General features: G+C 41.6%; 1 pseudogene across 1 annotated transcript; it reads right to left on the reverse strand.

Annotated features, from left to right (window-relative positions):
- Nucleotides 1–5,668: 5,668 nt before the first annotated feature.
- On the reverse strand, nucleotides 5,669–23,584 carry LOC308424967 (glucosamine 6-phosphate N-acetyltransferase-like; annotated as a pseudogene). The gene is made up of 5 exons: nucleotides 23,570–23,584; nucleotides 18,241–18,291; nucleotides 8,927–8,950; nucleotides 6,111–6,259; nucleotides 5,669–6,021 (listed from the first exon to the last, which is right to left on the reverse strand). The product of its transcript is annotated as a glucosamine 6-phosphate N-acetyltransferase-like (transcript).
- Between the last annotated feature and the right edge of the window lie 238 nt (nucleotides 23,585–23,822).

Genomic DNA, 23,822 nt, shown 5'->3' on the forward strand with positions numbered 1-23,822 from the left:
GGTAACTCTCCCAAGAAGTCAGAGCTGTAGAAAGTAAGCATTTGAGGCTCACATTCCAGCTGTGACACTTTGGGAGCTGTATCTTTTCTATCTCTGAAACTGGGCTTCCTCATAATGCAAATAAAGACAACTTCATTTGCTGTGAGAATTAGTTTAAATGACATACAAAATGCTTATTATAATTCATGGAGCAAATTAGGCCCTCACCTTACAAACACTTCCTTCACCCAAGGGTAGGACCTAATAACTAGCCAGGTCTTGTCCTGTTTATGAGCTATGTAGAGAGGGACTGGAAGAAGTCAGGCTTATTAATCTTCATATAACCTGTAGAGTAATTAGACTGTTTATTCTTGGCTCTTTGGGAAGAAGGAACTATAATTACAGGACCAAATTAAATGGCATTATCTTTTATTGTCTCCTACTGTTAGAAGGCTTCTGTTGCCAAGTCCCTTTTAGGAACTGGAGAATTTCCCCCATACCAATCTTCTCCTTTAATGTTTAAATGCTGAACCATTCCCAAGGCTCTGAGTGGAAACTTTGTTGGTATCTGTTGAGGAAGATGAATTGCACCCAAAGAGTTCCTTTTGATATCTGTCAGAGGTTACCAACAGTTCTATAAAAGCCTCAACTCCTCTTCTCAGTGTAGAACATCCACCTGTAGGTGGCTGTCTCCCCAGAGCCCACAGTTCTTGGTCCTTTGCCTCCCTTTCTCCAATGCATTAGGAGGGACCAATGTACTCAATTGAATGTGGACAGAGATACATGTGCCCCTCCTGGCTCAAAGAGACTCAAGAAAGAAGTATGTCTTTATTCAATTCTTTACCCATTTTCAGGCTTCGTGGGGGATCCCAAGATTATCTTGGAAGCCTAGAAGATTGCAGGATGTCAATCAAGTTAATCCTAAATGACTACATCGTGCACAGCCCAGCACAGCTGCTTAGAAGTTTGAAATTTACTCATGCTGGGTCCCTGAGACTTCAGGTTGTATCTGCTACAGCAGTTAGCTTTATCCTAACAAGCACATGGCCTAATTTGCATCTGTTCCATCTCTGTCTGATGGGATAGGCAGACCTATGAATGAATAAATCTCAAACAGTGCAGCGATTGCTAGGTATAGAAGTGGGAAGAGAGTACTGCATTCACAGAGAAACAAGAGTGATTTTCCAGAAGTTCAGTGGAAAGTTCATGAAACAAGGGACCTTTGAGATAGACTGCTAAAGGTGAAAGGTGTTTTCGGATGGAGGACAAAGACTGGGAAAACACTTCAAGCAACATCGGCATCATGAACGGGTGTATGAGCTCTGAACAGGGGCATGGATTTTTTGCCATGAGAAGGACTCCATTGAGAAATAGATTGCAATTCATCAGGTTGACTGGGGAATATAGTCTAACAGCAGTACAGATGGGCTGGGTTTGATGGGACCAAGTTAGTGTGTAGAATACTCTATAGCTTCACAGCAGAGATTCTCACAAAGTCTTTCTCTATGTAGAAAGAATTCATAGAGGCTTTCCCCTCACAATGTTGGTGACAGCATGAACTGGTTTTGGGTGTGACCTTGCTAGTTTCATCTATGATATTTGAACATCAAAGAACACAGGAACTTCCTCATGTGGAAATGTTTTGTCACAGTCAGGGGATTCTTGTGTAGCTCGATTTCATCCCCAGACCCCTTTGATAAAATTTTATTAAAGTAATGTCTTTCCCAGGGAAGTCATAATGTTAGACATGAGCTTTAACAATTTCAGAATCACTTTCTCCTTCGTTCTGCATAATTGGAGAAGGTATCCTGTGGGTCAGTGTCCCTGTAAACTCAACATGGCACAAAGATAACCTTCAAGGGTTCAAGTTGTATAATCCTTCCTCAAACCCAGTACAATCTTTTATTGTGTGTGTGTGTGTGTGTGTGTGTGTGTGTGGGCACATGTATCTGGGGATGGGTTAATATTCTTTATCAATTGCTCTCCACCTTATTCACTGATGTAAATTCCTTCAAATGAAGTCAGACACTAATATTTGGCTGATCTAGCTAGCCATTCTAGGTAGACAGTCCAGCTTTCTTAAGGTATCTTGTCTCTACCTTCTAAGAACTGGAGTTCTAAGTAAGCCATCATGCCTGCCTGACATTCAGGGTTCTGAACTTCAGTCCTCATATTTCCCATCAAGCTATCTCCCCAGCCATGATAGTTCCAATCTCATGATCTGCATGGTGCCTGTCACCTTCATTATTGTGACAGTTGTGATGCTGATGATCAGAGAGATGAAATGGGGAGCTACATCAAGAGACCAGTGAGACTCAGGCAGGTAGTCTCTGTCTTTGTCATTGAGATGAGTTTCCTGTATGCAGCAAAAAGCTTAACCCTATTTAAGTATCCAGTCTGATAGTCTATGTCTCTTTATTGGGGAATTGAGTCCATTGATGTTAAGAGATATTAAGGAATAGTGATTGTTGTTTCCTGTTCATTTTGTTGTTAGAGGTAGAATTATATTTGTGAGGTTTTCTTCTTTATGGTTTGTTGCAAGAATGCTTTTCCTAGGGTATCGTTTTCCTCCTTATGTTGGAGTTTTCCATCTATTATACCTTGTAGTACTGGGTTTGTGGACAGATAGTGTGTAAATTTGATTATGTCCTGGAATATTTTAGTTTTCCCATCTACAGTAACTGAGAATTTTGCTCTATATAGAAACTGGGCTAGCATTTGTGTTCTCTTAGGGTCTATATGACATCTGTCCAGAATCTTCTTGCTTTCATAGTCTCTGTTGAGAAGTCTGGTGTAATTCTGATTGGTCTGCCTTAAATGTTACTTGTCCTTTTTCCTTACTGCTTTTAGTATTCTTTCTTTGCTTTGAACGTTTGGTGTTTTGATTATTTTGTGTCAGGATGAACTTCTTTTCTGTTCCAATCTATTTGGACTTTTGTAGGCTTCTTGTATGTTCACAGTCAACTCTTTCTTTAGGTTGGGGAAGTTTTCTTCTATGATTTTCTTGAAGATACTTAGTGGGTTTTTAGTTGGGAGCCTTTGCTCTCTTCTACACCTATTATTCTTAGGTTTGGTCTTTCCATTGTGTCCTGGATTTCCTGGATGTTTTGGGTTAGGAGCTTTTTGGGTTTTGCATTTTCTCTGACTGTGTCAATTTTTTCTATGGCATCTTCTACCCCTGAGATTCTCTCTTCCATCTCTTGTATTCTGTTGGTGATGCTTGTGTCTATAACTCCTGATCTCTTTCCTAGGTTTTCTATCTCCATTTTCTTTATTGTTTCTATTTCCATTTTTAATTCCTTCACCTGTTTGATTTTGTTTTCCCATAGCACTTTAAGTGATTTTTGTTTTCCTCTTTAAGGTCTTCTACTTCTTTACATGTGTACTCCAAGTTCTCCTCTAATTCTTTAAGGGAGTTATTCATGCGCTTCTTGAGGACCTCCATCATCATCATGAAGTATGATTTTAAGTCCAAATCTTGTTTTTTTTTTTTTTTTTTTTTTTTGGTGTTTTGAGATATTCACTATTTGCTTTGGTGGGAGAACTGAGTTCTGCCAGGTTGTCTTACTCTCCGTTTCTTAGGTTCTTGCACTTGCCTCTTGCCATCTTGTTGTCTGTGATGTTAGGTAATCTTGTTATCTCTGTCTGGAGCTTGTCTCTCCTGTGGGTCTTTGGGCCCTTTGGCTCAGGAAGAAGATTGCTCCTGGGTGTTCATTTCTCTGTGGGTAGGCTGTGAGTTCCAATGGCAGTGGGCTGACTCTGGCTTTGGGCAGAATTCAACAACCTATTTCTTTGTTTTTAATATTCATTTTGTTAAACTGGAACTCTGTGCCCATAAACAACTCTCCAACTCCCTTTCCCACAGTCTATGGCAACCATCATTTTAATCACTGTCTCTATGAGTCTGGCAATTCTAAGTACTAACAGAAGTGGAAATATATGTTATTTATATTTTTGTGACTAAATTATTTTGTGAAGTGTAAAAAAACCTTCCACCTTCATCTACATGGTAGAAGGTATCAGAATTCTTTCCAATACTAAATAAAGTGTGTGTGTGTGTGTGTGTGTGTGTGTGTGTGTGTGTGTGTGTGTGTGTGTAAGTGGTTGATGTTGAATTGTATGTCTTTTTTAATAGCTCTTCACCTTTTTCTTGAGACAGGTTTTTTCTTTAATCCTGTAGCTCATTGATTCTTCTGGATTGGCTGGCCAGAAAACCTAGGAATTCTCCTTTCTCTGCTCCTAATCACGGGATTGCAGGTATACAGTGCTACAGTTAATTTGTATTTGGGTATTATGAGTTGAACACAGGTTTTCTTTCTTGTATAGCAGACATGTTAGCAACTGAGCCAACACCTCAGTCCTGAATAATTCTGTTATATGAATGTAAAATATTTGTGTATTTATCTATTGATACCTTTTGACTATTGTAAACAATTCCACTGTATATACACATATCTCCTAAAAACACCACTTTCCATTCTTTCATTCATCCAGAAATGAAGGCACTGGATTACTGGATTGCATGGTAATGTTTATTTAATACTTTTGAGGAAACGTTCTGAGTATTCAAACTCTTTGGCCATTTTAAAACTATATTCTTTACTTGGTGGTTGAGTTGAAGTTCTTTCTATAGTTGTTGATTACATACATATATATGCAGATATATATAATATTTTCTATTAGTTGAATGTTTCAAACAATGCCTTTTGATCATACTCACACTGTCTTTACACCAATATCTATCAGTTACTTTTCTTTTTTAACATGGCAGACTATATATATATATATATATATATATATATATATATATATATATATATATATATATATATAAACAAGCTTAATGTAATAACATGGAGTGCAAAAGATTAGAACCATTATTAATAAAGTATTTGATTCTGTTTTTAAACATTATTAAAATAAATAAAATAAGACAGTGATCATGATAGTAGTAGCATCATAATGACATTGAATAGAAAAGTTGACATTTATAGCTGTACCAAAGGCAGTGCTGCACAGTCTTGTGATCCAGAGGCTTCAGATGCCAATGTTACAGAAACCAGGATAGAAGCCACCGGGAGCTACTCACCTCACAGGACCCTGGATCCCTGTATCTGCCCTTGGATAATTCTAACATCTGACAGATGGGACAGGTGGTACAGTATCTGATAGAACTATACACTCAGTAAGATTGTACCTTGTCCCATTTTCTTTTGTTTCCTTAAAAAGACCATCCAAGTTGTGTGCAGGGTTAGGATCAACAGTGTGCAAATATGTATCTGGTGGTCATAACGGAAGTCTCCAGCTCCCTGTAATGTGAGAAATGGTGCACCCTAAGTCTATTTAGATGTATGCGACAAAAGAAATTTTCTGGTAAGAAACACCCTCATTCAGTACATATATTTAAAATGAGCAGCACAGAGCAGACATACTCTTGACTACAAAGAGATGAAGACAAGCTTTATAAAAATACAATGCAAGAAAAGATTCAAGTTGAAAATATATTCCTTTGGTTAATTCCACCCTCTTCTGATGATGTGTGCTCCAGCAGCCACAAGCATCCTGTGTCATCCCATGGGCGCACACAGCTTTGCTTCAGCCTAGGAGGTAGGGAGCTCACTGGGCGGCAGCAACAAAAGTAAACTCTAAACAGGAAAGCCTTGTAGCATCAGTCTCTTGATGGTGGTTTTTACTTTAAGAACATCCGACACATTTAATTCTCTTCAGATACTGTATAGTCAAACTTTTTGTAGAAACCAATGTTCTTATGGTATACATTTAAGGGTGATCTTGTAACAGTTCAGTTTCTTGCTTAGCAAAGTAAGAGTTGATAATAACAGTTTGTTGAGCTGCTTCTCTCTCTGTACTGGTCACTAAGAACCACATCTTCTTCTCTCCCTCTCTTAGCACAGGAATGGATACATTTATGTTCTATTATCAGAGTTGCTGTAGCCACAATTTGTCCTAGGGTCACATCTTCTACAACTGTAACATAGTAATCCTTAGACTTTTTCATATGCTCAAAAGATTTTATGAACTGCTCTGGGCTGATGACACCAGTCTCTGTCAACTGACCCAATACCTTAAAAAACAAAAAACAAACAAACAAACAAACAAAAAAATCAAAACACCTTTATTTAAGTCCATAGTACAGAGAGGCCTCGAAACCAAGCTTTCTCCAGGATGCATTGGAGAAATGGCTGGAGAAAATATAGCTGTTGTTCTGACTCCAATCCACTTCTCTGAGCAAGCTTGAGTCAAACATAGGAGTTTCATTTTTCTTGTAAAGTCACAATGGAGGGGACCACACTTTTGTCCTGGCTCCTCAGTCTGCCTGTGGGTAAAAGTGCTGCCTGATCGTATTAGTTACTTTTCTATTGCTGTGTTACAACATCATAACCAACACAACTTATAGAAGAAAGAGTTTATTTAGCCTTATGGCTTCACAAAGCTAGAATCCATAGTGGCAGGGTAGGTGGCTGAAGATGGTGGCAGAAACAACTGGAAATTCACCTCTCAAACATGCTTCAGGAAGGAAGGAAGGAAAAACGAACGGAAAGAAGGAAGAAAGGAAGGAAGGGGGACAGAGTGGGAGAGATAGAGAGAGGAGAAAACTCAAAATGGTGCTTGGCTTTGAAACTTCCAAACCTTCCCCTAGTGACATGCTTTCTCCAACAAGGACACACCCCCTAAACCTACCCAAACACCACCTCCAGCTAGGGTCCAAGTGTTCAAACATCTGAGCCTATGGAGGACATTTTCATTCAAATTACCACATCCCTCAACATTGTGTCTTTTAAAAAATACATTCTTCCAGACCAAGCTGGGTTGCCCAGATATTCCAAAATGTCTAGTCTTCCACTGGAGACTAATTGACTTACGAGAGTCTGTACTCTTAAAGGAAGCTTCTATTTCTGACAGCAGCTAACAATTGCCAACAACTGTACAGCTAGGGGCAGAATTACAAGCCCATCTTCTCTTTTACATGCTGGGATTTGGTTTGACTTGGGTTCTCACATGCTTTTGTCCATGTCATCCCAACCCTGTGAATTTCTTTGTATAGCAGTCCTGCTGTGTCCCAGTGCCATTGTTCCACTGTAGGCATCCACCACTGGCTTTTGCATTCTTTCTGCCCCTTCCTTCTGCAAAGATCCTTGAGTCTTGTGAAGAAATGGAATCCATGTTCCTTTTAGGGCTGAGAATTCTGCAGTCTCTCACTCTCGATGTCTGGGTCAGTTGTGTTAATCATTATCTACAGTAAATAGAAGCTTCTCAGATCACTGATGATAGATGCATTGATGTATGGGTATAAACAAGTCATCAGGAGTTGGTTTAATACCATTTAGCAGCATAATGGTAGTAGATTTCTCCCTAGAGTCTATGAGAGTATTCCAATAAGAGGACAGAAACTGCTTATCACATATGTAATTTGCAAGTGCTTTCTCTCCTAATGCTCCATTTCTTTCACTCTGTTGATTATGTTCATTGAGGCACAGATGTTTTAATTTTGCTGTCATCCAACTTAGCTCATTTATTATAATTAAAATTATGTGTATGAATGTTTGTCTGCATGTATATGTGTCACCATGTTTATGTTGGGTGTTTGCAGAGGCCAGAGAAAGTGTCAGATCTCCTGGCACTGCAGTTACAGACTGTTGCGAGCCACCATGTGAGTGTTAAGAAGAAACCCAACCTGGTTCTTCTACAAGAGTAGCAAGTGCTCTTGACTGCAGAGTCATCTCTTCAGCCCTCAGATTTTCCACATTTAAGTTTTTTCACTTGTAATTTTTACAGCAGATCCAAGAACTCCTTGCCAAGTTCAGGGCCTCAGAAATCCTTCTCTTTCTTTTTCTTCTGAAAGGGTTGTAGTTTGGGGTGTGTGTTTCCATCACGGCTATATTGAGCTCATCTTTGTAAGGTTTCAGGGAATGATTTGGCTTCATTCTTCTATCTATGCATATCAGTTAGGTTTTTTTTTTTTTGTTTGTTTTCTGAAAAAATTTTCTGGACACATTTTCTTTTTTCTTATGAATGACCTCTGCCTCTCTGTTGGGAATTTTTTGACCACATATGAATGGGTTTGGTTTGGATTTTGGATGCTGTTCCCTTGATCTACATTCATTTCTCTGACACCAGCATACTTTTTTTTTAACTGATGTGGGGCTGTAATGCACATAGGACTGAAATTAAGAAGTACAGTACTTCCAACTTCATTTTTTTCAAGGCTGTTTTGGCTATTTGAGAACCTCTTTAGATTGCCTTTTATATTTAGTATGACTTTTTGCATGCCTGGAGCAATCACTATAGTGATTTTAATAGGGATTAAATCCATGAATTGCTTTAGGTGGTACCAATGCCTTAATAATATTAAGTCTACTTGGACCATGGGTTAACTTTATATTAATTTATACACACACACACACACACACACACACACACACACACACACACACACACACACACACAACTACTTTATCCTGCCTAAAACTATAGGGTCAAAAATATAAGGAAATAATCTAAGGCTTGTTGAAATAAATGGCATTTTACATGGAAGACTCTGAATGAATTACATGTAAACAAATAAATCACAGATTCCAGAATCGTGTTCTAGGAACCGTCTCACTTCTGGATTAATTCTGGATTAAGATACAGGAGAAGTCATGTCTTGGGCTCTTGTTAGATGCTGTTGTCATCCTTAGGAGATTGCTTATGCTGGTATCTACTTGGCATCCACTTTTCAGCAGGAGGCAGTGCTTGTGAAGAATAACCTCACAGGACTCTCCTCCTGATTACAAAACTGATGTCTTGACGACAAAGATGCGCAAGACCTGAGGAAGGCAAATGAAACCTTTTGGAGACTGTGCCAAGAAATACTTTGTGAAGGATACTGTCTTTTATAATGTGGATGATAAGCTGGAGGCATGTGTAGATATTTTTGCTGACCTACCAAGAAGGAACGAGTGTGATCAATCTACAAGGAGAAGAATAGACAAAAAAAAGTCTCCAGTTGCATTAATCTAATACCTATGTTTCCAGCCAGACCACACATGAGACACCACTTTAAAACCTTAGCTAGGACAGCTAGTAAATTCCTATTGATAAAAATTATCAGTTTTGTTTATTTATTTTGTGTGTCATGTACTTATGCATGCCTCTCCCCTCCCCCTTTCTCTCTCTCTCTCTCTCTCTCTCTCTCTCTCTCTCTCTCTCTCTCTCTCTCTCTCTCTCTCTCTCCTCTGTGTGTGTGTGTACAGGTGAGTGTGCATGAAGGACAGAGAGTAATGTTGGGTGCCCTGATTTAATACCCTTTATCCTATGCTTTAAAGACTGGGTCTTTCACTGAAATTGGAAGTAGGCACCATAGGAATCCTACTGTATTCACTCTTCACAACCTCAAGGTTACAGGCATGTGAACATAACTACACCAAGTGTTTAGATGTGTTCAAGATCTGAACTCAAATCCCAATGCTTGTGTATTGAGCACTTTTATTCACTGGGACATCTCTTCCCACCCCTCCCCTTGACTTCCTTTGCTATATAGACTATTCTGAACTGAACTGCTTTTATTCCAAGGCCAAAGAAAAGCAACAAGACAGGGCACAGTAAGAGTGTAGACTAAATTTTGGGTTTTCATTTCATCATTTGTTAGTTGGGAACATTCTGAAAAAGTCTTGAAGTTTTTGCTTCTTTACCCATAGAATCATAGAAGGTTTGCAATATCTGAATTGGACTAAAATCCTAGATAAAAGCCCAGTCTTTCACAGTTGACCTAAACATGCAAATCCATACACTACTCAACAGGTTTTGTAGGAACAACTCTGTGATGATGAAGAAAATGAGGTTCAGGATCTGATTGGATAGGACCCCAGTTGACATGTCAGATCTGGATGAATGTCTGACTCCTATTCAATTCATGGGACTGGTATTTCCCAGAAGTGGAGGGAGGAACCACTCTTGCTTCTACCAGCCATCTCCCACCTTGCTGAGTCATGGGTAGAATCCTTCCCCAGCCCCTTTCCTCATCGGAGGCTCCACCACATCCACCACTCTGTAGGGAGAGAGTCAAGCAGCTGCACATATGGTAAGATGCCAGGTTGTACTTGTTCAGGTGGATACAATAGCACCAGACTAGTGTGGTTCTCAAATATTGAATCATGATTCTTCAGACATCTTTGTACTTAATTCATAGCCCTGTCAAGTTCACATTTGATAAGGACTAATTAACACTCCATGTGATTTGTACCCAATTCTCTCCTTGGTGTATATGTGTGAGTGTGTGTGTATGGGTGTGTGTATGTGCCTATGACTGTTTAGACCGAGATTCCTACAGATCCAAGAGATCATAAATAAGCATCTGTCATCGTTACATTCAGAACTTGCCTCTCTGTGGCTGATGGGTGCTTCCTGCAAGAGAGTAGTGGGTACAAGTTATTAGACAAATGTGAATCATTTATGAGGAAGTCACCTACAGCAAATGAAGCTAATATATTTTTTTTAGTATCCATCAAAGCCAAGATCTCAAGCTGAGTTAAAGAAGTAAAGCCAAACTCACTAAGTAAATTCACACTCCAACCTTCCCTGACAATTTTTGTCATATTTATTTCCTTCCCATTCAAAATGAAGGGGCATTGCCAGCAGAAACTGGGATGTAACAATGGGGTGAGAGTATGCTGGACTCTTTCAAGTAGAATGTCCACGAAACTTCTTTACAAACAAAATGTTTTAATGTCCTATTGTTTGATAGAGTGACCTAGGAATTGGCACATCTCTAAATTAAGAAACTAGAGCCATGTGTACTGAGTTGTTACTAGGTGCTCCTGTGAAATAGAAGACAGGTTTTCAGTAATTATTTTATGGACCAGGGAAGGCAGATGAACATCAGACCTTGTTTATAACTCTACCCATATGGTAGATTGAAATGTAATGTCAAGAGAATTGGAAAATAAAACTACTTCCAAGATCCTTGACCCTAGAGGAAAGGGGAATTGGTAAAGTTTGGCTAACCAAAGGACAGTGCTTGCCAGTGTGGGGTTAAGGAAAGAAAGGCTGAAGTATTAAACTTCTGTTGACCAATCTAGGATTGGGGCTCTCCAACTCTGTACTGTTTGATCTTGGGTATACCATGCTACTTCTCTGAGCTGCTTTCTTATTTATTCAATGGAAAGTACATCCAAAAGCATTCCTATGAGACTTATATTTTATGTGAATATTACATTTTTATGTGTAAAGTGCTTTAATTCTTTTGCTCTATCATTTTCAAATTTCCCCATCCCCAATGCATTCTACTTTTCACTTCCATCATGAAACGCATCTGAATATTTTATGAGTTATTACACATGGGTATGTAATGGGCTGGAACTATATATGTTTAAAAGGTAACCCATCTTCTAAGTCTACAAATCATAGCAAGAAAAACACAAATGACAATGGGCTTATCAGGTGGAGATATAGGTAACTGTGAATGAAAATCTCCCCTTTCCCTCATCTGTCTCTTTCCCCTCTTCCTTTTCTTTTCCCTTTTCCTTCCTTCCCCCTTTTCTTCCTTCTCTTCTTCTTCCTTTTCCTCTTCTTTCTCTTCTTTTTATTCTTCTGCTTTGTTATATAGATCCAGAACAGATTAGCCACCAGGAAGGAGCTTCCCAACCAGGCATAGATTACAATTTTTTAGGATCCTTGATTTTAGGTTGTGCTTTGTCCTTAGTTCTTTTCAAATAAATGTGAGCATAAGAGGTCATTTCCCACAGAAAGAGTTGGTGAATTGTTGAGCTTTCTTTATTTCCGAGTTTTGATGTAAACAAGTTGGAAGCTGTGATGATTAAAATTCACTGTTATCTTGACCTGAGTAGGAATCTTCTAGGAGATTCATAAAGTATGTCTCTGGGTCTGTTGAGGCATCTGCAGAAACAAGCAGGTAATGGAGGCTTTGGTGTAGTGGAGTGATTTCTGATGGATTGCAATATTAGGAGGTATTGGGAGATAGTCAGAAGTAGGAGTAGCCTAGCTGGGTCTAGTAGGTTATTGGAAGTATGTCTCTGGGGTATGTGTGAAAGGAAAAGTCACTGAAAGGAAAAGTCTCAGGGCACCAGTGTTGTGAAAAGATGACATCCCGGGTTTTGGTACCAGTGTTAGGGAAATGATGAGGAGAGTGGGGGGCATATGGCATACAAAGTGAGGCCTGGGGGCAAGGGAGATGCCTCTGGGGGGCCCATGTTGGGAATCCCTTCCCCCTGAGGGACCAACCACACAACGGTATAGTACAGAATAGAGTTTATTCAGGTCATGGGAGAGTTAAGAGGGTGGTAGAGGCTGAGAGACAGAAAGGGGGTGGGGAGTAGAGGCCGACCATGAGCATGTGGAGGGAGAGAGGGAAGGTAAGGGGAAGAGGAGAGGTAAAGAGGGAGAGCAAGGCTGCAAGAGGACAAGAGGACTAGAGAGGTAAGAGCAAGAACAAGGGAGAAAGGAGGGGGCAAGCAGCCCCTTTTTATTGTCAGGTCACTGGGGCAGAGCTTACCTGGCTACTTCCAGGTAATTGAGGGGTGGGGTTCACAGAATACCAACAATGTGTTTTGCCATGATCTTTTAATATATTTTATCTCTCTCCTTTCTTATTACTATGGAGGGACACATACTCTCTGTCACATGCTCTTGCATATTTCTGATATGCAATTTTCTGCCCATATTTCTGCCCAAACACAAGGGGTAAAAAGGCTTAAACCATTGGAAATCAGGGTCCAAAATAAGTCCTTCATCCTTTAAGTTGTTTCTGTGAGGTGTTATGTCATAGTGATGAGGAGAGGTATTGTCACAGAATTGTGTAGGAGACAGAAGTAATCAATGCCCCTAACTCACAACCTTGCCCCTAAACATCTACTGGTTAGAAAGCTAATGTTATAGTTGAACAAATGTGTTTGTACCACATCTGAGCCATAAACATTTTAGATATTTGTTGTTGTTTCAGCTTTAGTTCTTGTTCAAAAGGACAGGCTATGTCTCTTTATGAAGGAAAGGTGGAAGCCATCTGTCACCTACAGGATCTAATTACTAGCACCCACAAACTGATTGAGGGTTAGACTGGATGGCCCCTGAGGTCTCCTAATGTCCTGATGTAATCCTGTGGACATCTTGTATTTAATGAATACCTGCTGTGTTCTAGTCCCTATGTTAAGCACTTTGTTTTCCATAGTCCCTCTTTGGACCTTGGACAACTCCATGATGCGTCACTAAGAAGGTTAGTAAGAAACATGCAGTAAGACAGAGTTCAAACAACACTGATGGATATTTTATACCATACTACATACATCCACATGTAATTGCACTGGGGGCTTTTAGAGATTTGACATCACCATTTTATATACAGAGAAGATAAAATTAGGGCTATTCAAATGTTTGTCCAGATGGTCACTTCTTCCATTAGTATGTATTTATTCACTTTTTACTGTGTTGCTAGGTGCTCGACTGGCCACAGGCAATTCAGAGTGAACAAGAGAAACATGGGTCTTGACATGTTAGAACTTATGGCCCAGCAGCAGAAGCATGGGGTGCGCAAGCTGTCAGAGAGATTGATTCAGGAGAATCTGGATGCCTATGTGTTGAGAACCCTGGCTCGGGGCAGATGTTGGCCCTGATGACTTCTGAAGCCCTTTATTTTCATGAGGGTGAAAATATACAATATAGTTGGTTGAAAGGGGTTGTCGGAAATAATCGGGGGAGACCGAGCACACAAATGATAGGGGAAAGGAGCTTTTTTTTATATACCCAGAATCTGATCTATAGTAATTGTTCAATAAATGTCAGCTATCATCAATTACTATTAAAACGATTTCTGCGTTATACAAATACCTTCAAGTATTTCTGATCCGCTAAGCAGCACTGTTTACAGTTCCCAATAAATGCGAAGGGTCATTATTTATTAACTGCCTTCCATTTTCCATGTCATCTGTCTCTGTATGCCATCTTGCATATTTTCTCACAGTAATTTTATAAGGCACTACATCAGTAGGGATAAGTTAGGTGATTTTTCGGCCACAAACCCTCCTCAAACCCAGGTGGCTTATGGAAGCAAAGATTGTTCCTCAGTCATACTACATATCCATCAGAGGTTGGCTCACGTCCCTCTCCTATGTTATGAATCCCACTCTAGGAGTCGGAGTGACAAGGAATCTACTCTGCATATTGAGGCTGTTGCTGCAGATGGGAAGGAGGAAATGGTGAAGCAATGCTATTCTCAAAGCTCCTGTCTGGGAATGCCACATGTCCCCTTTGCCCACTTTTCTTTGTTGTTGCTGTAATTTTTAATTTTTGAACAAAGCAACTTGGAGCCCTTATCTGAGTTTAACTAGGATGAGGCAATATGATCTTGCCATGCTCCAAGAATGATCCAATCAATATCTGTTAACCATCTTAATGACTGTTTCGGGAAGCTATAATCAGTTGTATCCCACTTGTAAATGAGGCACCTGTGGGCTTTGTGAGGAGAAGGCCTAAGTAGCTTGTTGAAGGTCAGATCACAGGAAGGATGCTTCAAATCCAATCTATGAGGCCTTAATTCATGTTCCCTAGTTCTCCACCTGCTCCCTGGCTGCCACCTTCTACCTCCTCACAGACCACCTGGCACTACCTCTCATCTACAACAGCATCTTTGTATTTCAAGTGAGAAAAATTCTCTTCTTCAACTTAAGCTGTACGTTCGTTCAGCCACTGCATTAACTCCCCACCCCATATGACCAACAAACCTTTGGGAAACTACTTACAAGTATTGGTCCCTTCAATATCTGTCCTTGTGATCTGCTAAACTGTCCCTCTGTAGACAGGCATACTTCAAATTCAAGAGTCTTTTCAAAATCTTATTTTTGATTCTTCAACAGCACAGGACACTGCTAAACACTCTTTCAGTCTTCACTTCCCCTCTCTGACTCTCATGGCTTTTCATGTAGAGAGAAGCACGTCCTCTGTCATTCGCCACCTGGGCAGTCATCCTGGCGAAGTCTCACTGTGCGTGGGTGACATGCTTTCTCCAACATTTCTTGGAATGAAATGTTTTTAAGCTGCAAGGATAAGAGACTGAAGGTCAAGCCCTCTAGTTTGGCCTCTAGCAGCCATACATCTGACACGTTGGCTTTTCTCTAGCTTATTACTTATTTGCAACTTGACCAAAACCTAGATAGGGAATGAATGCCGTGTAGTTGGGAGGCACAAGATTATGTTTGAGAATGTAAGAGTTGAGATTTTACCTCATACCCAGTAATTTTCTGCTTTGTGAATCTGTCTAGATGGTACTTCTGATGTGGAATTACAAATATCTACACATGTGTAGCCTATTTCCTATGTATACTCAAGAAACATATAAGGCACTGTATATATCACAATGTAGAATAAATGAGTACATATAAAATGTATAGGGATATTTATAAGATATCATCTACCCCAGGTTCGAAAAAATGTTGATTAAAAAACAAGTCCATAAGAAACAAGTTCTCAGGGTCTTATATATCCTGGGAACCAGAGCTGTTTCTGGATCATGGTAGAATCCAGGATCCAGGACAGGAGAATACAGATTAGGGTATGGTGTGGGGTAGTTGGCACAGGACATTTAGAAAAATAATAGGAAGAATGTTATCTGAGCTAATTGTTGAGGATGAGTGAGGGTGAGAAGGGAAAACGGGAAGAAGGGATAACCCATAAAGACTAAAGAGTGGTATGCAGAAGTAAGGAGAAAGCAATCATGGCTCTTGTTATATTATATTTATTTATTTGGGTGTACCTGGGTATGGGGAATGCATGTGTGTGGTCAGAGGACAATTTGTGGGAGTGACTGAACTCAGGTTGTAGGCTTTGTGGCAAGTGCCTTTACCCACTGAGCCATCTTGCTAGCTTAAATGGTGTTCTTGGTGAGTTGTGGGGGGCTTGCCAGACCAAGGTGCTGGATAGAGAGTGGCTAGCAATGATATGAGGAATTCAAGAATGGCCCCTTATACAGGCTGTCACATTAAGCTTACAATTGGGCAAGATGATGTCATGAGTGTTGGCGACCTGACTCAGTGAAGTGTATGAGGACGTGTGACTTCACATAGCCATGAGAAAAGTTGGGTATGGCAATGTGTGCCTTTCATTCCAGCATTGGGAAAGCAGAGACAGGAAGGTCCCTGGAGTTCACTGGCCAGCTAGTCTGGCCAAATTTGTCAGCTTCAGGTTTAGTGAGAGACCCTGTCTCAAAAAATGAGCAATAGAAAATAAGCACTTAATGCTGATATCTTATTTCCATACACAAGCACACACGTGTGCATTGGCACACACATAAACACACACACACACACACACACACACACACTACACTTTTGCACACAAGGAAGATAATACTAGGGAATGGAATGAGGCAGACACATCTCAACGTATGTATTGCCCTTTTCTTAGCTCCTCAACAAGGAGCGATAGAGACAGTGGTGGAGGGTCCAGCTGAGGTCTCCGGTTGAGAAGCAGACAGAATCCTCTTAGAAGATAGGAAGGAGATCAGAATCCCACTTGGTAGGGAATCTCCTCCCTGTTTTCTTTACGTTACTTTGTATAAAGCTCCTGTGAAGGATAGATAGGCAGCTCTGGGAACACCTTCTCCAGGGAAGTGAGAAGCAGGTGAAGATGATTTGCATGAGGTTCCAGGGGATGCAACATTAGGTGTCACAAGACCATAGAGGGAATTTCCTGCTATGACTAATGATTACTTGGGCTTCTATACCATACTCCCTTAGGTACAAACTGAGAAGCACTGAATACATTTCTAAGCCTTAATAAGGTTTCCTTACCTGAAAAGAGATTTACTCCACGTCTTGCAGGGGTACTGTGGGTGGTGGTTAAATGAGTGAGGGGAAGGGCTGTCCCCAAGAGCTGTGTAAGTGCTGTCACCATTGTTTTATACAGAGACTGTGTTTGTCCTATGCCAAACCTGTAGCACTAGGACACACAGCTCAGAGCTTGACTCTGCCTGCTGGTCTCTAACCTGAAGATCACTGTTTAGAGTGGATGGAGATTCCAAGACAAATGGCCTTAACATCAGGTTTGAAAAAATAAATTCACACTTGAAGGGCCAGGCTGTTCATAGAGGAAGAGGTTACATACAGCCTTGGCATGCTTTAATAGTATTCTTCTAAAAGGAGCTAGAAATGAGCCTTGAGTATTAAATAGAAGTCCTAACTAATCTCAATCTACCAAACCACATGTGGACCTCGGCCCACAGTGTCTCTGAAGCCACTTTCTCCGTTTCTGCCTGTTGAACGGTTTCTGGGTTCAGTTGGAGCCTGTACAAAGAAAGGCAGAATACATTAGCATTTTGGAACTTCCAGTTTACGTTACTTACCCCATCTAATTAGACTTACATTCCTATACAAACCATACTGTTACCTTATTTAGCAATGATCACAGCTTAAAGCAGTTAACCTGTCAATGGACATGCCATGAAAACTCTTCCAGTCATTATCTACTGAGTATCAGAAGCCTGGCTGAGGAGGGAATTCATGCCAGTTTGATGCGCAATCTTACTGAGTGTTAGCACATGCACACAAGCACACATGCATGCACACTGCTGTCTCTGTCTTGAGGACCAGCTCTTTAAAGGATGACTCTGCATTAGTTGCACCTTGCCCTGGCCCTGTGACCACTTCAGGCCAGGAGTGTAGGAGTGGCCAGAATGGTAATTACTAAATCTTCTTCATTCAGTGGCCAGGTCCCTTTCAATATTTAGTGTTTCTTCTGTTCAGTTTTCAGCCATTACTCCGTAACCCACACAATTCCCAGGAACTCTAGAGGCCATTTAATCCACAGTCTAGAATATGTAGAGCATGATCCCAGAGAGGGTAAGTGCCTTGCTTAAGGTCACACAGTGCCATAGCGGGAGAGCTGAAATTAGAACCCTCCTTTAGCCTATACGATTGGAAGCTACACGCGGTTAATTTCACAAAGAAGTCTCCAAGGAGACTTACATAATGTCTCCGGAAGGTGATTAAAGTGATTTTCCTTTTCTCTTTTTGCTTTTTGAACTCCAGAAACAGATTGGACTGAACAACTGAGCAGTGGGGGGCAAAGCAAACAGAATGGGTACCCCGTGCCCCGGCTTGTCTGTTGTCTGCAGCCACCATCACTGCCATCAATGCTGACAGACGCAGCTGAGCCTGCTTCTTCACAGGGTCCTCAGACTCCTTCTGGTCTGTGAATAAACCTGCCTTGGCAGCAAGAAGATAGGACAGTCGATGTGTGCCTGCCTGGGGAACTTACCCTTTTGTCCTTGTCTGAGTATGGGGTTGGTGGTATTGGGGTGAGGTTCCCCTGTAACAACAGTACACATTCAAAAATCCAAATCAGCAAGTCTGTGTAGGTCTGCAGTGCTAGCTTGACACCTCATTCAAAGTTCAGAGTCTGGGAAGAGGCCTGAGAGAGCGTGGGTGGGATTCAGACCTGACAGTTTGTAGAGACTGAATTCCCACCACCCAGGATGTACTTACCCACTCTGTGCCTTGCCTAGCCTAGTGAGTGTAAACTCCTGGATGCTGCGCTGAGTTTAGCCTTCCCAGCCAGGAAATTTAACAGCTAGTGTCTTGTTTTAGGGCTTGTTAAAGAATTAGCTGGGCACTAAGGGTTGCTCCAAGATGAGTGTATTCCGAAAGGGGTTTGGTTTGTGAAGTGGGATTTTAAACAGATTTTAATGGAAATGTAATGACCTTGGGGTGAAGAGAGTATATTAAGGAGTAGTTTTGTTTGTTTGTTTTTTTGCTTGCTTTTCCCCTGCAGGTCCCCAGATCACGTCATAGATAACAGCTGTGTCCTGGCCGGAGCAGACAGAAAATAGCCTACTGGGTTACCCGAAGCCCCAGTTACAGGGCTTGGAAAGCAAAGGGGCTTTTCACATGAGGGAATGTTCCTATCTGCCTGCAGAAAGAGTCCAGGAGATGCATGGTTCAGTGAGCAGAAAACAGAATGAATTTTAAACTATCTCTGCATCATCTGGTCACCTTGTATGCTACACAGGCTGCTGGGTCACCTGTAGAAGCTCTGTCCAGATATACACACCTTGCAGCTGTCGTGGGCTTCATGCTTACAGTTTTTGCAGATGACCCTGGAGGCACAGGGGTTTGCAATTTAGGCTAATATTGTAAGTTCTCATTAAACATGTCTCACCCTGAGTACAGTGCCTGCCTGGAGCACACAGTAGGATTACACTGAGCACATGCAGGGAGATGGGATTACTCATGGAACAATGCCCTGATACATAATTCAATGACTTTTTTTTTTTTTTTTTTTTGCAAGAATGAATGAGCTTACAGGCTACTTGTGAAAACAAGACATAAATCCAACCATGTAAAATGTTTAATAACAATAAAATGTTCAAATCAGAGTTCGATGAAACAACCCCAGAGATGGTGCAAGCTACCATATGAGTGTCAAATTAATTGCTGGGCCATGATTTTTATAGCAGTTCAGAAAGGTGGAAGAGATCAATTTGTGGGCTTGGTGTCAGAAAGCCTCAGATAGGCTCTTGATTATGCACTTAAACACCATATCCAGGCATCTGTCAAATGTTTTCTGAGTTCATATTAGTTCCAGCTAACTTGCTGGACCCCAACAATGCAGCAATAACAACGTGAGACTCATGGGCTCAGAGAGCTCAGGAGCTAGTGGGAGAAGGCAGTTAGGCAAAGAGAATGTAAAAATACTATTCATCACTGTGCAGTAGGACCTGGGCCTGGGTTTAGTGGGTGAATACTCACAATAAGTATATCATTGACTGCAGTATAACCAGTGCTTCAAATATTCATACTAACTCATTCTAGAAGTCCCTACAACTCAGCATCTAGGACTTGAGAGTGCTCGCCTTTCTTCTCTCTAATCTCTCCCACATGTCTTGCACCTTTTATGTTTTTAGTCTGCCCACAGCCTTCGGGGGCATTGCTCTGTCCATCTGCTCATAGGTATGTGTCTGGGTAGCAAAGGAGACCAGAAAGCAGAGAAGAGCAGTAGCAAGGACAGGTCCCTGGAGCTGCATCATCACTGCGCCATGTTTATCCCCATCACTCCAGTTACCTTAGCAGCCATGTGGCCATAGATTCTTAGGCCACGGTGTTATGGCACTGTAAGGTGTTCCAGAATGTCAATGAGAGAGGATGAAAACCATCTTTCTTTGAGGAGGAAGTATATGATTTCTAGTCTTCTTCCTCCTAAAGGAAAGGCTAAGCTAAGGGACACCTTCACTTCACAGACTCTAGAGCTTAACTCTATGGTCACAAGGCCTACAGCATCAACAGTAATTCAGGGAAAGACACTCAGCCATTGGTACCAAAATTTGTAAGCAGCAAATGTTGATTGTTTTAGCCTTGGGACGTGGCCTCTTAATTTTTGTAGGTCTCCATTTCCATATTTTCAAAGTGGACCTTGTGATTTCTCTCATATGCATCTTATGAGACCAAATGAAAGTGGGCTAGACATCTGGTGACTAGCTGTCAAATTAAAAAGGGAGGCCCTGCCTGTTTCCAAGATGACTCGGTTCAGTCAAAGCAGACACTGCTGTTGCTTGTGACTTCCAGTGCATCTAGCTTATACTGGCCTAGTGGTATGGCTTTCCCATTTGTGGGCAGCCATCTGATCATAATGCACAGTCTGTACTAGTTTGTATGTAAGCATGAGACCATATTGTCTCATTCATGAGCAGCAAGTGTGGGCCCTCGCAGATGAGTACCTTTCAAGATGACAAGTGGACAAAGATGGGAAAGAGTACTCACCTGCCAGAGTCTATAATGCTGATCAGTAAGGAGATAACCAGAGAAGACATATGGCCCATAGCAGATGTCACCACAGGGGTGGTGACAGAAGCCCTTCCCATTAGGGCAGTGGGACTGGATACTGTTTTCTAGTATATTAGGATGGACAGCATTCTGATGATGGAGAATTGATTATACAGAACAACAGTTAATGAGGTAAATGGTATAATCAAACGACAATATTATTATTTCAAGCTTTGGTTATAGGATAAAGCCAAAAATAGTGGGACAAATATAACCATTATCCCCCAGGCATCTCTTGGCCTCTATCAGTAAGCAATTCTAGCCCTTGCTGTTGATCACTGATAGAGACTCTGAATTCTGTCCTCTGTCAATCAACTGGGTACTATCTACATGGTAAATATTGATCGGTATCTCAAATATTCTGGATTCTGAGAAATCCAGCATTGTCCTTGGACCTTGTCAAATCAGATATGGGCTATAACATCTTTCTGAGTCATGCTGTGCTCATGATGGAAATCAGTGTGGGGTCCTGGAAAGGGCAAAGGCATCTTGGGAGAAATACCAGTGTTTGGGTTTTGACATCAGTGGCTCCTGTTTACTGGGTTTGGACAATATCATTCTTTTCTTTGGACAAAGGTCACCAGCCTTGAGGGAACCACCTCTTTTCTACTTCATGCTGTCTGACCCCAAAATTGGGTTGGTGATAGGCAGCCCATCATACTAGGTTTTACCCCAGACCATGCCATTAGGCATGTGACCTTACCTATGAGAGCAGAAATTTAAAACTTCTTGAGAAAGATACTAAATCTTCTTTGAAATGATGTAATTCTAGAACCCTCTGTAGCCTTGACACATCCTCTCTTTATAGAAAAGTAGCTTTCAGTTGAGGAGAGAATATAGAGAGGGCCAGAAATAGACAAACGCAGAGGAGAGATCAGAGACAATGAAGGGGGCAGAGGAAGGGATGTGAGGGAAAAGACAAAGAAAGGAAGGAAGAAAGAAGGAGGGAAAGAGAGGGAAAGAGAGGAATGGGGGGGGGGGAGTGACATCATTAGAATTGGTGGACATCCAAGATGGCTTCACCTTGAACTCCTGCCAAGTTACAGGAGCCCATAAATTCCCTTTGACTTAAGCTGAAGATCTGACTTCTTCCAGGAGATGGGCGGGGTACGAGCAGAGAGCCTCACCATGTACCCTGATAATCTTTGAATTTATGAGCCTCATGCCTCAGTCTCTTTGGTAGTTGGGAATACAGCCTCTAGCTCTCTCACCCAGCAGGACCAGTTCTTTTGAATTTAGATATCTCACACTTGGGGCTTGAAAGAAGTTGGAGAGGAGTGAAATTTATTGAGTCAGTGCAAGGAAAGGAATTGGCTCTTTTGGAAATCTAAGTTCTGGGCCTTCATTGTATTAAATTCTGCTTGGTTCTAGAAGTCAGCAACACCATCAGGCTAAAGACATTCAAATCATACAGACCTCAGAGGAAGGGAATCAAATCCTGGTTCTGTTGCTTCTCCTACCTGGGTTGTGCTCCTTTAACTGACACAGGTCACACTATCTAGTCTTGCTTGCTTTAACTCCCTGGGCTATGGTGGCGTGTTGCAGGGGATTCTGTAACTTTTGGAAGCTGCTGCGGTCAGACACATAAGGAAATGATCATGTTTCTCAGCTAAGAGAATCTTTCTTGTTGCTGAGAGAGCACAGGCTAACTGGTTTTCTTCTCCTGCCAATTCTGGCTTTCTGAATCCCCTCACCTCCAACCCTCATCTCCTTTCTGTTTTTATAGCTTGGGGCCTTCATGGGATGATGTCCTGTACGCTTCAAGGGAGGCAGACAGGAAAACACCAGAAGGATCGAAACAAGATGAAAATCTGTTTTCTGCTTGAGAAGATGGCAGCCGGGTCCAGGGGTCAGCACTGAGAATGCATATATCACCACACATCTGAAAGAGACATCTGGAACAGGACAACTCCAGGAAAGGCAGTCCCTAGAAGGGATAGAGGGCCTGTGTGGTGGCTGGGCTTCTGGAGAACCCAAAGTAAAGAGATCTTAAAGATGGAATTAACAGTCATTCAGTCCCTTGGGCACACCTTCCTTGTATCATTTCACCAGGACAGTAAGCCATGAGAATACATTATCATTTACAACTTCTGGTTGAGGAAAAGATATTCAGAGTGGGTTGGGATGGCTCACATACAGGCTCCCTGAAATACTCACCAGTAGCCTTTTCTCCCAGTCTCTTGTTGGATGAAGGGAAGTTGATGTGGTTTGTGCACTGTTGCAGCTTCCCATTGATGCCTCTTCCAGAGGCTCTGCCCCTCCGGTCTACTCTGCGTAGCCCCCAGAGTTAACTTTTACAAATCAGCCTCATAGGAAATGCTGCAACACTTCCATCCCTAACCCAGTGCAGAATCTACCTATTGACCTTCAAGGAGGCCAGCCTGCCCATCAGATGGAACCTCCCAGTCTGTATGATGCCACCGGGTCACTACCCTTGCTGCTTCTAGCTACACTGTACCCTCCTCCACCGCAGATGCCCTCCACTCATTTCTGCACGGGGCATTTGATCTTGCTGTTTTTTTCTGCCTTAGAGACGAGGAGATGAGGTCCTAACCACGTAGAACTTGGGATAGTTGTTATAACCTAAGCAGGTCCCTATCACAGCGTTCCAGTTGTTGTTGTCAGTGTTGTTCTTGTGATAAAAGACTGACCAAACCAACTCGGGGGTGTTACTTTACCTCATAGGTTACAGCTCATCATTGAGGGAAGTCAGAGCAGGCACCCAGAGGTAGGAATGGAAGCACAAACTGTAAAGGAACTCTGCTTACCTGCTTTTTCTCCATGGCTGTTCAGCTTGCTTCTTAGACAACCTAAGATACCCGCCCAGAGGTAGCACCACTCACAGAGAGGGCTGGCCTCTCTTACATTAACCATCAATCAAGAATGTGCCCTGAAGACACACCCACAGGTCCATATAATGGAAGCAACATCTCAATCTGAAGGTCTCTCTTCCCAGGTGACTCAAGTTTGTGTCAAGTTGACAAAAACTAAGTAGCATCTCGAGCCATTTCATATTGCATG

This window comes from Micromys minutus (genome assembly GCF_963924665.1).
Source record: "Micromys minutus genome assembly, chromosome: 9".
NCBI classification, from domain to species: Eukaryota; Metazoa; Chordata; class Mammalia; order Rodentia; family Muridae; genus Micromys; species Micromys minutus.